This window comes from Rhinoderma darwinii (assembly GCF_050947455.1).
Source record: "Rhinoderma darwinii isolate aRhiDar2 chromosome 2 unlocalized genomic scaffold, aRhiDar2.hap1 SUPER_2_unloc_56, whole genome shotgun sequence".
Taxonomy (NCBI): Eukaryota; Metazoa; Chordata; class Amphibia; order Anura; family Rhinodermatidae; genus Rhinoderma; species Rhinoderma darwinii.
In genome coordinates this window covers 295827-311415 of record NW_027461725.1, presented here as the reverse complement: position 1 = coordinate 311415, position 15589 = coordinate 295827, and the positions used below count along the sequence as shown (strand labels likewise).

Sequence of the window (15589 nt, the reverse complement as noted above, 5' to 3'; positions counted from 1 at the left end):
CAACGCGCGGCCCGTTCGGGTTATCGCTTCTCGGCCTTTTGGCTAAGATCAAGTGTAGTATCTGTTCTTATCAGTTTAATATCTGATACGTCCCCTATCTGGGGACCATATATTAAATGGATTTTTAGAACAGGGAGATGGAAATAGAGCTTGCTCTGTCCACTCCACGCATTGACCTGGTATTGCAGTATTTCCAGGACCGGTGCACCCTTTCCTTATGTGTTGACTAAAATCAGATTCCAAAAGTGTTTTTTGTGTTTGCCATTGTTTCTGTCTTTCTGAAGGGATCTCCCCTTTTAATCCCATTATTTCAACACCTGTTGGACAATGCATGAGTGATAATGAGCTAATTGATTAAATGCAATTAATGAATACATTGCCACCTCTTGTTTTGTGTCGTCTGTGTGTCTGTGTTTCCGGCATTTCACATTGGAACAGCTCATTCACCTTCCTTGTCTTCTCTCCGCCCTCCCTTTTAGGTAAGTTAAAGAGCTGCACCTGAGCCAGCCACTGATTGATGCAGCACCACAGTCAAATAGTGGAGTGGAGTAGGGGAACAGCAAACAGCCATTAAAGCCGCCCGCCCGCCCGCCACAATGGACCTACCTGTGTACACTAGATGGATGTGATGGAATGTACTGTCGTCCCTACATTTCAAGAAGGAGTAAGAATTGCAGTTGCAACAAAGCCTTGCTTGCCTACAAAGAGAGCAGCAATTTGGATTTGTTACTATGTTACCTAGAAGAATAACAAACTGTGCAAGGATGGAGGTTGTAGGAGCAAGGAGAAGTTGTCTGTAAAATTGGTGGATGCTTATTTTCCATTTTGCAGTCCCTTGTCTCCCTCTTGTGGCCTCCTGGAGGCAACTAGCTGTGCAAAAAAAGACAGCCTGGCGGCCGGCTGTTGCAGTGTTGCCCTCTCAGGCAACACTGAGTGACTAACTGAGCCGCACCGTCTTATATAATGTTCAGACGGAACTTTGCACGTGTCATAGTGGAGCCCTGAGGAGCCAGAGCCAGCTTTCTGACATCATAATGGGGCCTCAGAGATAAAAGCCTGGGCCCAGGCAGTGTTGGTCAGTGCTGCTCAGCAGGCAGCACTGGACTGGACTGGATTACAGCTGATACAAGGTGTGAAGGAACAAGGGGTGGCTGTGGGCATGCACTTGCTGCCGCTGCCAGTGTTTATCTGCATGGCAGCAGGGCATTTGGGCGTTGCCAGGAAGGCGTTTTTATGTAGATTCCTCCTCTTTCAGCACTGCATTGTGGTGCAAGCAAAAGAAGCAAATCCTGTCTGGCTTCCTCTCCGGCCTTTATTCACCTCCCGTGTAGCTGTGAGTGTGTGAGCCTGCAGGGCCCCATGGAATTGCCTAGAAGTAGGCTGAATCGCTGCAAGGGCTGAACAGCAGTATCGGGCAGGCTCGGGCAACGCGCGGCCCGTTCGGGTTATCGCTTCTCGGCCTTTTGGCTAAGATCAAGTGTAGTATCTGTTCTTATCAGTTTAATATCTGATACGTCCCCTATCTGGGGACCATATATTAAATGGATTTTTAGAACAGGGAGATGGAAATAGAGCTTGCTCTGTCCACTCCACGCATTGACCTGGTATTGCAGTATTTCCAGGACCGGTGCACCCTTTCCTTATGTGTTGACTAAAATCAGATTCCAAAAGTGTTTTTTGTGTTTGCCATTGTTTCTGTCTTTCTGAAGGGATCTCCCCTTTTAATCCCATTATTTCAACACCTGTTGGACAATGCATGAGTGATAATGAGCTAATTGATTAAATGCAATTAATGAATACATTGCCACCTCTTGCTTTGTGTCGTCTGTGTGTCTGTGTTTCCGGCATTTCACATTGGAACAGCTCATTCACCTTCCTTGTCTTCTCTCCGCCCTCCCTTTTAGGTAAGTTAAAGAGCTGCACCTGAGCCAGCCACTGATTGATGCAGCACCACAGTCAAATAGTGGAGTGGAGTAGGGGAACAGCAAACAGCCATTAAAGCCGCCCGCCCGCCCGCCACAATGGACCTACCTGTGTACACTAGATGGATGTGATGGAATGTACTGTCGTCCCTACATTTCAAGAAGGAGTAAGAATTGCAGTTGCAACAAAGCCTTGCTTGCCTACAAAGAGAGCAGCAATTTGGATTTGTTACTATGTTGCCTAGAAGAATAACAAACTGTGCAAGGATGGAGGTTGTAGGAGCAAGGAGAAGTTGTCTGTAAAGTTGGTGGATGCTTATTTTCCATTTTGCAGTCCCTTGTCTCCTTCTTGTGGCCTCCTGGAGGCAACTAGCTGTGCAAAAAAAGACAGCCTGGCGGCCGGCTGTTGCAGTGTTGCCCTCTCAGGCAACACTGAGTGACTGACTGAGCCGCACCGTCTTATATAAAGTTCAGACGGAACTTTGCACGTGTCATAGTGGAGCCCTGAGGAGCCAGAGACAGCTTTCTGACATCATAATGGGGCCTCAGAGATAAAAGCCTGGGCCCAGGCAGTGTTGGTCAGTGCTGCTCAGCAGGCAGCACTGGACTGGACTGGATTACAGCTGATACAAGGTGTGAAGGAACAAGGGGTGGCTGTGGGCATGCACTTGCTGCCGCTGCCAGTGTTTATCTGCATGGCAGCAGGGCATTTGGGCGTTGCCAGGAAGGCGTTTTTATGTAGATTCCTCCTCTTTCAGCACTGCATTGTGGTGCAAGCAAAAGAAGCAAATCCTGTCTGGCTTCCTCTCCGGCCTTTATTCACCTCCCGTGTAGCTGTGAGTGTGTGAGCCTGCAGGGCCCCATGGAATTGCCTAGAAGTAGGCTGAATCGCTGCAAGGGCTGAACAGCAGTATCGGGCAGGCTCGGGCAACGCGCGGCCCGTTCGGGTTATCGCTTCTCGGCCTTTTGGCTAAGATCAAGTGTAGTATCTGTTCTTATCAGTTTAATATCTGATACGTCCCCTATCTGGGGACCATATATTAAATGGATTTTTAGAACAGGGAGATGGAAATAGAGCTTGCTCTGTCCACTCCACGCATTGACCTGGTATTGCAGTATTTCCAGGACCGGTGCACCCTTTCCTTATGTGTTGACTAAAATCAGATTCCAAAAGTGTTTTTTGTGTTTGCCATTGTTTCTGTCTTTCTGAAGAGATCTCCCCTTTTAATCCCATTATTTCAACACCTGTTGGACAATGCATGAGTGATAATGAGCTAATTGATTAAATGCAATTAATGAATACATTGCCACCTCTTGTTTTGTGTCGTCTGTGTGTCTGTGTTTCCGGCATTTCACATTGGAACAGCTCATTCACCTTCCTTGTCTTCTCTCCGCCCTCCCTTTTAGGTAAGTTAAAGAGCTGCACCTGAGCCAGCCACTGATTGATGCAGCACCACAGTCAAATAGTGGAGTGGAGTAGGGGAACAGCAAACAGCCATTAAAGCCGCCCGCCCGCCCGCCCGCCCGCCACAATGGACCTACCTGTGTACACTAGATGGATGTGATGGAATGTACTGTCGTCCCTACATTTCAAGAAGGAGTAAGAATTGCAGTTGCAACAAAGCCTTGCTTGCCTACAAAGAGAGCAGCAATTTGGATTTGTTACTATGTTACCTAGAAGAATAACAAACTGTGCAAGGATGGAGGTTGTAGGAGCAAGGAGAAGTTGTCTGTAAAGTTGGTGGATGCTTATTTTCCATTTTGCAGTCCCTTGTCTCCCTCTTGTGGCCTCCTGGAGGCAACTAGCTGTGCAAAAAAAGACAGCCTGGCGGCCGGCTGTTGCAGTGTTGCCCTCTCAGGCAACACTGAGTGACTGACTGAGCCGCACCGTCTTATATAAAGTTCAGACGGAACTTTGCACGTGTCATAGTGGAGCCCTGAGGAGCCAGAGCCAGCTTTCTGACATCATAATGGGGCCTCAGAGATAAAAGCCTGGGCCCAGGCAGTGTTGGTCAGTGCTGCTCAGCAGGCAGCACTGGACTGGACTGGATTACAGCTGATACAAGGTGTGAAGGAACAAGGGGTGGCTGTGGGCATGCACTTGCTGCCGCTGCCAGAGTTTATCTGCATGGCAGCAGGGCATTTGGGCGTTGCCAGGAAGGCGTTTTTATGTAGATTCCTCCTCTTTCAGCACTGCATTGTGGTGCAAGCAAAAGAAGCAAATCCTGTCTGGCTTCCTCTCCGGCCTTTATTCACCTCCCGTGTAGCTGTGAGTGTGTGAGCCTGCAGGGCCCCATGGAATTGCCTAGAAGTAGGCTGAATCGCTGCAAGGGCTGAACAGCAGTATCGGGCAGGCTCGGGCAACACGCGGCCCGTTCGGGTTATCGCTTCTCGGCCTTTTGGCTAAGATCAAGTGTAGTATCTGTTCTTATCAGTTTAATATCTGATACGTCCCCTATCTGGGGACCATATATTAAATGGATTTTTAGAACAGGGAGATGGAAATAGAGCTTGCTCTGTCCACTCCACGCATTGACCTGGTATTGCAGTATTTCCAGGATCGGTGCACCCTTTCCTTATGTGTTGACTAAAATCAGATTCCAAAAGTGTTTTTTGTGTTTGCCATTGTTTCTGTCTTTCTGAAGGGATCTCCCCTTTTAATCCCATTATTTCAACACCTGTTGGACAATGCATGAGTGATAATGAGCTAATTGATTAAATGCAATTAATGAATACATTGCCACCTCTTGTTTTGTGTCGTCTGTGTGTCTGTGTTTCCGGCATTTCACATTGGAACAGCTCATTCACCTTCCTTGTCTTCTCTCCGCCCTCCCTTTTAGGTAAGTTAAAGAGCTGCACCTGAGCCAGCCACTGATTGATGCTGCACCACAGTCAAATAGTGGAGTGGAGTAGGAGAACAGCAAACAGCCATTAAAGCCGCCCGCCCGCCACAATGGACCTACCTGTGTACACTAGATGGATGTGATGGAATGTACTGTCGTCCCTACATTTCAAGAAGGAGTAAGAATTGCAGTTGCAACAAAGCCTTGCTTGCCTACAAAGAGAGCAGCAATTTGGATTTGTTACTATGTTACCTAGAAGAATAACAAACTGTGCAAGGATGGAGGTTGTAGGAGCAAGGAGAAGTTGTCTGTAAAGTTGGTGGATGCTTATTTTCCATTTTGCAGTCCCTTGTCTCCCTCTTGTGGCCTCCTGGAGGCAACTAGCTGTGCAAAAAAAGACAGCCTGGCGGCCGGCTGTTGCAGTGTTGCCCTCTCAGGCAACACTGAGTGACTGACTGAGCCGCACCGTCTTATATAAAGTTCAGACCGAACTTTGCACGTGTCATAGTGGAGCCCTGAGGAGCCAGAGCCAGCTTTCTGACATCATAATGGGGCCTCAGAGATAAAAGCCTGGGCCCAGGCAGTGTTGGTCAGTGCTGCTCAGCAGGCAGCACTGGACTGGACTGGATTACAGCTGATACAAGGTGTGAAGGAACAAGGGGTGGCTGTGGGCATGCACTTGCTGCCGCTGCCAGTGTTTATCTGCATGGCAGCAGGGCATTTGGGCGTTGCCAGGAAGGCGTTTTTATGTAGATTCCTCCTCTTTCAGCACTGCATTGTGGTGCAAGCAAAAGAAGCAAATCCTGTCTGGCTTCCTCTCCGGCCTTTATTCACCTCCCGTGTAGCTGTGAGTGTGTGAGCCTGCAGGGCCCCATGGAATTGCCTAGAAGTAGGCTGAATCGCTGCAAGGGCTGAACAGCAGTATCGGGCAGGCTCGGGCAACGCGCGGCCCGTTCGGGTTATCGCTTCTCGGCCTTTTGGTTAAGATCAAGTGTAGTATCTGTTCTTATCAGTTTAATATCTGATACGTCCCCTATCTGGGGACCATATATTAAATGGATTTTTAGAACAGGGAGATGGAAATAGAGCTTGCTCTGTCCACTCCACGCATTGACCTGGTATTGCAGTATTTCCAGGACCGGTGCACCCTTTCCTTATGTGTTGACTAAAATCAGATTCCAAAAGTGTTTTTTGTGTTTGCCATTGTTTCTGTCTTTCTGAAGGGATCTCCCCTTTTAATCCCATTATTTCAACACCTGTTGGACAATGCATGAGTGATAATGAGCTAATTGATTAAATGCAATTAATGAATACATTGCCACCTCTTGTTTTGTGTCGTCTGTGTGTCTGTGTTTCCGGCATTTCACATTGGAACAGCTCATTCACCTTCCTTGTCTTCTCTCCGCCCTCCCTTTTAGGTAAGTTAAAGAGCTGCACCTGAGCCAGCCACTGATTGATGCAGCACCACAGTCAAATAGTGGAGTGGAGTAGGGGAACAGCAAACAGCCATTAAAGCCGCCCGCCCGCCCGCCCGCCCGCCCGCCACAATGGACCTACCTGTGTACACTAGATGGATGTGATGGAATGTACTGTCGTCCCTACATTTCAAGAAGGAGTAAGAATTGCAGTTGCAACAAAGCCTTGCTTGCCTACAAAGAGAGCAGCAATTTGGATTTGTTACTATGTTACCTAGAAGAATAACAAACTGTGCAAGGATGGAGGTTGTAGGAGCAAGGAGAAGTTGTCTGTAAAGTTGGTGGATGCTTATTTTCCATTTTGCAGTCCCTTGTCTCCCTCTTGTGGCCTCCTGGAGGCAACTAGCTGTGCAAAAAAAGACAGCCTGGCGGCCGGCTGTTGCAGTGTTGCCCTCTCAGGCAACACTGAGTGACTGACTGAGCCGCACCGTCTTATATAAAGTTCAGACGGAACTTTGCACGTGTCATAGTGGAGCCCTGAGGAGCCAGAGCCAGCTTTCTGACATCATAATGGGGCCTCAGAGATAAAAGCCTGGGCCCAGGCAGTGTTGGTCAGTGCTGCTCAGCAGGCAGCACTGGACTGGACTGGATTACAGCTGATACAAGGTGTGAAGGAACAAGGGGTGGCTGTGGGCATGCACTTGCTGCCGCTGCCAGTGTTTATCTGCATGGCAGCAGGGCATTTGGGCGTTGCCAGGAAGGCGTTTTTATGTAGATTCCTCCTCTTTCAGCACTGCATTGTGGTGCAAGCAAAAGAAGCAAATCCTGTCTGGCTTCCTCTCCGGCCTTTATTCACCTCCCGTGTAGCTGTGAGTGTGTGAGCCTGCAGGGCCCCATGGAATTGCCTAGAAGTAGGCTGAATCGCTGCAAGGGCTGAACAGCAGTATCGGGCAGGCTCGGGCAACGCGCGGCCCGTTCGGGTTATCGCTTCTCGGCCTTTTGGCTAAGATCAAGTGTAGTATCTGTTCTTATCAGTTTAATATCTGATACGTCCCCTATCTGGGGACCATATATTAAATGGATTTTTAGAACAGGGAGATGGAAATAGAGCTTGCTCTGTCCACTCCACGCATTGACCTGGTATTGCAGTATTTCCAGGACCGGTGCACCCTTTCCTTATGTGTTGACTAAAATCAGATTCCAAAAGTGTTTGTTGTGTTTGCCATTGTTTCTGTCTTTCTGAAGGGATCTCCCCTTTTAATCCCATTATTTCAACACCTGTTGGACAATGCATGAGTGATAATGAGCTAATTGATTAAATGCAATTAATGAATACATTGCCACCTCTTGTTTTGTGTCGTCTGTGTGTCTGTGTTTCCGGCATTTCACATTGGAACAGCTCATTCACCTTCCTTGTCTTCTCTCCGCCCTCCGTTTTAGGTAAGTTAAAGAGCTGCACCTGAGCCAGCCACTGATTGATGCAGCACCACAGTCAAATAGTGGAGTGGAGTAGGGGAACAGCAAACAGCCATTAAAGCCGCCCGCCCGCCCGCCACAATGGACCTACCTGTGTACACTAGATGGATGTGATGGAATGTACTGTCGTCCCTACATTTCAAGAAGGAGTAAGAATTGCAGTTGCAACAAAACCTTGCTTGCCTACAAAGAGAGCAGCAATTTGGATTTGTTACTATGTTACCTAGAAGAATAACAAACTGTGCAAGGATGGAGGTTGTAGGAGCAAGGAGAAGTTGTCTGTAAAGTTGGTGGATGCTTATTTTCCATTTTGCAGTCCCTTGTCTCCCTCTTGTGGCCTCCTGGAGGCAACTAGCTGTGCAAAAAAAGACAGCCTGGCGGCCGGCTGTTGCAGTGTTGCCCTCTCAGGCAACACTGAGTGACTGACTGAGCCGCACCGTCTTATATAAAGTTCAGACGGAACTTTGCACGTGTCATAGTGGAGCCCTGAGGAGCCAGAGCCAGCTTTCTGACATCATAATGGGGCCTCAGAGATAAAAGCCTGGGCCCAGGCAGTGTTGGTCAGTGCTGCTCAGCAGGCAGCACTGGACTGGACTGGATTACAGCTGATACAAGGTGTGAAGGAACAAGGGGTGGCTGTGGGCATGCACTTGCTGCCGCTGCCAGTGTTTATCTGCATGGCAGCAGGGCATTTGGGCGTTGCCAGGAAGGCGTTTTTATGTAGATTCCTCCTCTTTCAGCACTGCATTGTGGTGCAAGCAAAAGAAGCAAATCCTGTCTGGCTTCCTCTCCGGCCTTTATTCACCTCCCGTGTAGCTGTGAGTGTGTGAGCCTGCAGGGCCCCATGGAATTGCCTAGAAGTAGGCTGAATCGCTGCAAGGGCTGAACAGCAGTATCGGGCAGGCTCGGGCAACGCGCGTCCCGTTCGGGTTATCGCTTCTCGGCCTTTTGGCTAAGATCAAGTGTAGTACTTTAGGGTATTGCCTTGTTTCTTGGTCAGGAGGTGCCCTGGTACCCTTTTCCTTGGCCTGGGGGGATCGTTTCTCTTAGGAGAGACTTCACCCCTCTGTTGCTATTGGGGAGGAGGATTAGTCCAGGGCAACGGGGAGCGATCACTTGCCTGGCATTTAGGTGCTGAAGGTATTATCTTTGGATTTCGTTTGGATTTCGTTGGATTTTCGTTGGATCGTTGGCTTCTATTGCGGCAGGATGGAGGAAATTCCTGACTACATGCGGACTCGGAATGCGGTTCGCTTCTCTATGGAGGAATCTGGAGGACAAGGCAAGGACTTGGAATTCCTAACTAAGGTACTGTTGCTTGGTCTTTTCCAGTTGGAGAGACAATGGATTTTGTCTGTAATGGACTATCCAAGAAGAGGATGTTTCGACGTCACCTTTCATACGGAGGACATTTATTTGAAATTTCTGGACACTTTGAAGGAGAAGAAGCAGGATCCAAGACTGGTTGGTGTGACAGTAACACCACACTTTGTTCCAAGTAAAAAGTTGGTGATTGTCAAAATGTTTTCACCTTATGTAAATAAGGATGACATTATGTGGTTTCTCACTAAGTTCTGTGAGGAAGTGGTGGAGAAGGGTAAGGTCTTTAATCCGTTTGGATTCTGGACAGGTAAATGGAAATTCCTGTGTAAGTTTAAGGCAGTTGGAGAGGCTGGAAACTTATTGCTTCCTCCAGCACGCTTTAAAATTGGCAGTGCAAGTGGGAATCTGTATTTCTTTGGAATGGGGATTTTTTGCCACAATTGTAAAGAGTATGGGCATGAGAAGGAGAATTGTGGAAAAATAATTTGTACAAAATGTTTTAAGGAAGGTCATAAGTATAATGATTGTGAGAAGGGCAAAGTGTGTAACATGTGTAGAGAAGAAGGGCATGTGTTTAAAAATTGTCCAAAAAAAAGTATAAGTGAAGCAAAGGAGGAGAGTAAGAAGACAGTTAAAAGAAAGGAAGTGATAGTTAACAGAAAGGAAGAGAAAGTTACCCCACAAAAAGAGGATAAGCCACAGAAAAAGGGAGGAGCGGGGAAAAGTGTTGAAGTTGAAAAAAGTGATGAAACAAAAAGGAGAAAAATTGTGGAACAAAATGTAGTTTCAGATGAAGATAGAGCAGAAAGAGACAAACTAGTAAAAGACGTGGAGGGATTAAGAGATAAAATTAATTTTGAGAAGGTTCGGAGGCGGGTACGAACCTGTTTGAGAGGGAGTGTACCGGATTTTCTGGAGAGATATGAAGTGCCAACCTGGTTGGCATGTATTGTAAATTTGGAATGGGACGGTCAAGATCTTCGAGAACATCTTGTGGATATGCTTGGTGTAATCGCTTTAAGAAACGGTTTGTTTTATTAATTTTACTTTAAAAAAAAAGAGAGAGAAATTAAAATTATATTTGGTTTTTTCATAATGATGATCAAGTCTTTAAATTTGAAGTTTAAAATTTAACTCGAGACGGATCTGAGTGGAAACCTTATCTGTTCTTATCAGTTTAATATCTGATACGTCCCCTATCTGGGGACCATATATTAAATGGATTTTTAGAACAGGGAGATGGAAATAGAGCTTGCTCTGTCCACTCCACGCATTGACCTGGTATTGCAGTATTTCCAGGACCGGTGCACCCTTTCCTTATGTGTTGACTAAAATCAGATTCCAAAAGTGTTTTTTGTGTTTGCCATTGTTTCTGTCTTTCTGAAGGGATCTCCCCTTTTAATCCCATTATTTCAACACCTGTTGGACAATGCATGAGTGATAATGAGCTAATTGATTAAATGCAATTAATGAATACATTGCCACCTCTTGTTTTGTGTCGTCTGTGTGTCTGTGTTTCCGGCATTTCACATTGGAACAGCTCATTCACCTTCCTTGTCTTCTCTCCGCCCTCCCTTTTAGGTAAGTTAAAGAGCTGCACCTGAGCCAGCCACTGATTGATGCAGCACCACAGTCAAATAGTGGAGTGGAGTAGGGGAACAGCAAACAGCCATTAAAGCCGCCCGCCCGCCCGCCCGCCCGCCACAATGGACCTACCTGTGTACACTAGATGGATGTGATGGAATGTACTGTCGTCCCTACATTTCAAGAAGGAGTAAGAATTGCAGTTGCAACAAAACCTTGCTTGCCTACAAAGAGAGCAGCAATTTGGATTTGTTACTATGTTACCTAGAAGAATAACAAACTGTGCAAGGATGGAGGTTGTAGGAGCAAGGAGAAGTTGTCTGTAAAGTTGGTGGATGCTTATTTTCCATTTTGCAGTCCCTTGTCTCCCTCTTGTGGCCTCCTGGAGGCAACTAGCTGTGCAAAAAAAGACAGCCTGGCGGCCGGCTGTTGCAGTGTTGCCCTCTCAGGCAACACTGAGTGACTGACTGAGCCGCACCGTCTTATATAAAGTTCAGACGGAACTTTGCACATGTCATAGTGGAGCCCTGAGGAGCCAGAGCCAGCTTTCTGACATCATAATGGGGCCTCAGAGATAAAAGCCTGGGCCCAGGCAGTGTTGGTCAGTGCTGCTCAGCAGGCAGCACTGGACTGGACTGGATTACAGCTGATACAAGGTGTGAAGGAACAAGGGGTGGCTGTGGGCATGCACTTGCTGCCGCTGCCAGTGTTTATCTGCATGGCAGCAGGGCATTTGGGCGTTGCCAGGAAGGCGTTTTTATGTAGATTCCTCCTCTTTCAGCACTGCATTGTGGTGCAAGCAAAAGAAGCAAATCCTGTCTGGCTTCCTCTCCGGCCTTTATTCACCTCCCGTGTAGCTGTGAGTGTGTGAGCCTGCAGGGCCCCATGGAATTGCCTAGAAGTAGGCTGAATCGCTGCAAGGGCTGAACAGCAGTATCGGGCAGGCTCGGGCAACGCGCGGCCCGTTCGGGTTATCGCTTCTCGGCCTTTTGGCTAAGACCAAGTGTATTTATACAGGAGGTTTTTAGTCAGAAGGTGCTCAGGTACCCTCTCTCTCGGCCTCGGGGGATCGTCCAGGTTCGCCTGGACTTCACCCCCGTGCTGCTATTTGGGAGAGAGGCTTAGTCCTGAGCAACGAGTTGCGATCCCCCCCCAGCCCTTTGGTGTGTCTCCTTGAACCCAAAGGGCGCAGCGCAAGCTGTGCGGTACCGACCTGGCCACGCAAATGGCAGGCGGACCTGATGCGGTGCCGGTATACGCCCGGTTGCGGAATACTGCAAGATTTATCTTGGCAGAGGGTGGAGGCGGTCCTCGTGGTCTCAAGTTCCTTGTCCACGATATTTTGGAAAAGCGGTTGGCGGTCCACAAGAACGAGATTTTGGCGATCCAGGACTACCCAAGGCGTGGAGTGTACGACGTGACTTTTATGGGAGAAGGAATCCTCCGTGATGCCATGGGAAAAGCTGAGAGGCAACAAGGTGAACTCATGGCCTTGGGAGTCCAGGTAATTGAACACGCTTTTGAAGTAACCAAACTCGTAGTGATTAAAATGTATTCCCCATACGTGAAAGATCAGGAAGTGGCGGCGTTTCTTGCTGCATACTTTAAGAACGTTAAGCTGCTGGGGAGAGTTATGAACGAGTGCGGTGTGTGGACCGTCAAATGGAAATTTATTGTTACGCTAATAAAGGACCCCTCCACCCAAGAAACGAAGCTACCACCTGCTCGTTTTAAACTTGGGAATGTGAATGGCGACCTCTATTTCTCAGGAATGCCAAACTTCTGCAGGGCCTGCGGTACCTATGGACATACCAGTTTTAACTGCGATGTCACCTGCAGGAACTGTGGAAGTAAACAACACACAATGAGAGAATGTACAGAAGAGAAAAAATGCAATTTTTGTCAAAAAACTGGTCATCTTTATTATGCTTGTCCACATAGGTACCGAGGCGAAGAAGATGAGCAACCCGAGGTGCCCCCACGTGCTCCACCAGCAGAGCAGTCCCGTCCTCAAGGAGGAGAACAAGCTGTTGCGGCGAAAGAGCAGAGAGGTACCTGGGCTTCAAGAGTACGGCTAGCCGAAGCCAAAACAGGTGCCTCTCAGCCAGCGACCTCAGGGGATAAAAATGAGCCCAGCGCCAAGGAAAAACGGCAGGCCAAGAGGAAGGCAGAAAAGGAGCAGGCCATCGATGAACCTGTGGCATCCCAGACGGCTGGTTGCTCAGGCGGTGCCGGGCCTGCTCCTAATCCTGGGTCTCTAGAGACCGACTCGGAAGGAGAAGACTGGGTACAGGTGGGTCCCCGTAAAAAGGGGAAGCAAGAACGTGCCAGTAGGAGGGAGACAGGGGAGGAGCAGATGGATACGTCCGTGCGGAAAGATGTGGCTCCTCCTGGGACCCCCTCCTCGCCTGCACTGGTGAGGAGGACGGGCACTGCTCCCTCCGTATTATCGGACACCCCGCCATGCGCACAACCTCCCCCTCTAGACCGGCCTTCACGGGCCCAGGGGGGAGAGGCGGGGCCCTTGGGGGACCCACCAGACATGGACCCAGTCGGTCAACCGAGAGAGACCCAGGTGAGGCTGTGCGAGTCTGGGCTCCCCGTGTACGAGGTGAGTGTTGCTGGCTCAGCTCTCAGCGACAGTAGTTCTTCTCCTGCCTCGTCCCTCTTTTCAGTTGAGTCGGATGAGGGCGGGGCCATGAGTTCAAGTGAGGTTTCGGGTATTGCTGGTGGAGGAGCAATCTGATTTTAAGTACGCCTATTATTTATTATTTTAAAATCAGAATTTTGCTTTAACTCTCCACGATGTCTGAGCTCATGGGAATCTCCCTCAACGTGAGGGGCGCCAAGTCAAAAGTGAGAAGGGTTGCTCTCTTCAATTTTTTATCTTGCCTGGCAGCCTCTGTATTTTTCCTGCAGGAGTGCGGCATTCCCCATACAATGAGATATGAAAATTACAAAAAGGATTGGAAGTATGGTCCATCCGTCTGGTCTGGATCCAACGAGTCCAGATCAGCAGGGGTCGCCATTCTTTTTAAGGGAAACGTTTTAATTGATTTTATTCAAGAAATCTTACCAGGACGTATTTTAATGGTTAAAGCTTTTATTGATGGTGTAAAGTGGCAGTTTTTAAATTTTTACGGATCACCAGAAAAGAACGAAAGAGCGAGGATGCTGGAGATTTTACCGCTTTTTATCAACACATCTGAGCCTTTTATCCTCGCAGGTGATTTTAATTGTATCCTGAGAGGAGAACGCCGGCTTACCAACAGTACGAGTAGGAACTATGACAAGACCTCTGGACTGCTCAAGGATATCGTGACTGATTTTAAATTAAAAGACATATACAAAGAATGTAACAGGAGCAGTCCAGAGGAAGCCGGCGTTACCTGGAGCAACGCCACCTGTAGCTCCAGGATTGATTTTATCTTTTGTTCTGAAAATTTACTGCCTTTTAATTGTGAAGTTTTAACCAATGTGTTTTCAGATCACAGGCTTTTATCTTTTAAAGTAAAGCATGATCTTAATAATATTGTATGTAAAAAGTCCTGGAAGATGAATGTTTCCCTTTTAGACGATCCACAGGTTTTAGCAGATTTTATTGAATTTTACCAAGAAAGCAGGCGGGTAAGAGACACACGTACTCCCATCAGTGCATGGTGGGAGAAAATGAAAAAGAAAATAAAAGATTTTTTTATTAAGAAAAGCGTGGCGAAAGCCAAAGAGAAATACGCTTTTTTTAAAATTCTCAATACCCGTCTGCAGACCCTGTACAAAATGCAAGATCATGACATAGACGTTAAAGATGACATCACCAATTTGAAAAAGGAGATAGCCCAGTGCCTGGAGCAGAAAGGTAAAGAGATTATATTCCGTTCAAAAATACAACATGTGGAGGAGAACGAGACCTGCTCCAGGTACTTTTTTAAGAAAATAAATAACAAAAAGGCAATTATCAAAAATATAGAAGGGGTGTCAGATGTACAGGGTCTTTTAAGTAAAGTTCATGAGTTTTACACTGACCTTTTTAATGTTAAGACTGTGGATCATAATTTTATGCGTGACTCACTGAAGGAGATTACTACTGTTTTAGACCCTGTCTCCCAGAATTTTTTATTACAGGAGCTGACGGAGCAGGAGGTTTTAGAAACTGTTAAGAGTTTTAAAACAGGGAAAGTTCCCGGACCGGACGGTATACCCAGTGAGTTTTATGTAAAATTTTATGACATTTTAAAAGAGGATCTTTTTAACCTTTTTTCTGATGTTTTTAATTCCAAGATGCTGCCTAAGTCCTGGCGGAAGGGTGAGGTCTCCCTGCTGTATAAGACGGGTGACATCGCAGTTTTAAAGAATTGGAGACCAATAACCCTTCTAAATAGCGACTATAAAATTATGGCTAAAATATGTGCAAATAGATTAAAAGCCATAATACCCCACATTATACACTCTGACCAGGTGTGTGGGGTGCCAGGCCGCAGCATCTGGGATAATTTAAACCTAATAAAAGACGTGATTGAGGACACGAGGTCTAGAAAAGTTAAATTAGCCATTTTATCTATAGACTTTGAGAAGGCGTTCGACCGTGTCTCTCATTTTTATCTTTTTAAGGTTTTAGAACGTATGGGTATACCTGAAGGATTTTTATTATCTATTAAAGCCTTTTACAGAGAATGCACCAGCAAAATTTTAGTGAATGGTTTTAAGACACAGGACGTATTTTTAAACTCTGGGGTGAAGCAGGGGTGTCCCTTGTCCCCACTGCTTTTTATATGTGCATTGGAGCCTCTGTTATGCGCAATTCGCCGCGATAAGTGTATCCGTGGAGTCCCCCTGCCCGGGGGAGGCGGCGTAGAGGCCAAAGCAGTGGGGTACATGGATGATGTGGCGGTTTTATGTAGGGACGCCCTGTCGCTTCAGAGAACCCTTAGGCAAATCGAGTTTTATTGCTGTGCTTCCGGTTTTAAAGTAAACTTCAGCAAGAGTCATATTTTAAACATAGGAAGCATGGCTCTTAGAGATATACCGG

At 47.2% G+C, this 15589-nt stretch overlaps 7 non-coding genes and 1 pseudogene across 7 annotated transcripts; all 8 read left to right on the top strand.

The window, feature by feature from the left end:
* The first annotated feature begins 22 nt into the window (after positions 1 to 22).
* On the top strand, positions 23 to 213 carry LOC142680493 (U2 spliceosomal RNA). Its single transcript, XR_012852972.1, has one exon. It is a non-coding gene; the product is annotated as a U2 spliceosomal RNA (small nuclear RNA).
* A 1234-nt stretch (positions 214 to 1447) lies between these two features.
* On the top strand, positions 1448 to 1638 carry LOC142680492 (U2 spliceosomal RNA). The gene has a single exon (XR_012852971.1). It is a non-coding gene; the product is annotated as a U2 spliceosomal RNA (small nuclear RNA).
* A 1234-nt stretch (positions 1639 to 2872) lies between these two features.
* LOC142680491 (U2 spliceosomal RNA) lies at positions 2873 to 3063 on the top strand. The gene has a single exon (XR_012852970.1). It is a non-coding gene; the product is annotated as a U2 spliceosomal RNA (small nuclear RNA).
* A 1242-nt stretch (positions 3064 to 4305) lies between these two features.
* On the top strand, positions 4306 to 4496 carry LOC142680392 (U2 spliceosomal RNA). The gene has a single exon (XR_012852889.1). It is a non-coding gene; the product is annotated as a U2 spliceosomal RNA (small nuclear RNA).
* Positions 4497 to 5726: 1230 nt separating this feature from the next.
* LOC142680884 (U2 spliceosomal RNA) lies at positions 5727 to 5917 on the top strand. Its single transcript, XR_012853290.1, has one exon. It is a non-coding gene; the product is annotated as a U2 spliceosomal RNA (small nuclear RNA).
* A 1246-nt stretch (positions 5918 to 7163) lies between these two features.
* Positions 7164 to 7354, top strand: LOC142680490 (U2 spliceosomal RNA). Its single transcript, XR_012852969.1, has one exon. It is a non-coding gene; the product is annotated as a U2 spliceosomal RNA (small nuclear RNA).
* A 1234-nt stretch (positions 7355 to 8588) lies between these two features.
* Positions 8589 to 8699, top strand: LOC142681035 (U2 spliceosomal RNA; annotated as a pseudogene).
* A 1410-nt stretch (positions 8700 to 10109) lies between these two features.
* Positions 10110 to 10294, top strand: LOC142681007 (U2 spliceosomal RNA). Its single transcript, XR_012853369.1, has one exon. It is a non-coding gene; the product is annotated as a U2 spliceosomal RNA (small nuclear RNA).
* Positions 10295 to 15589: the final 5295 nt, after the last annotated feature.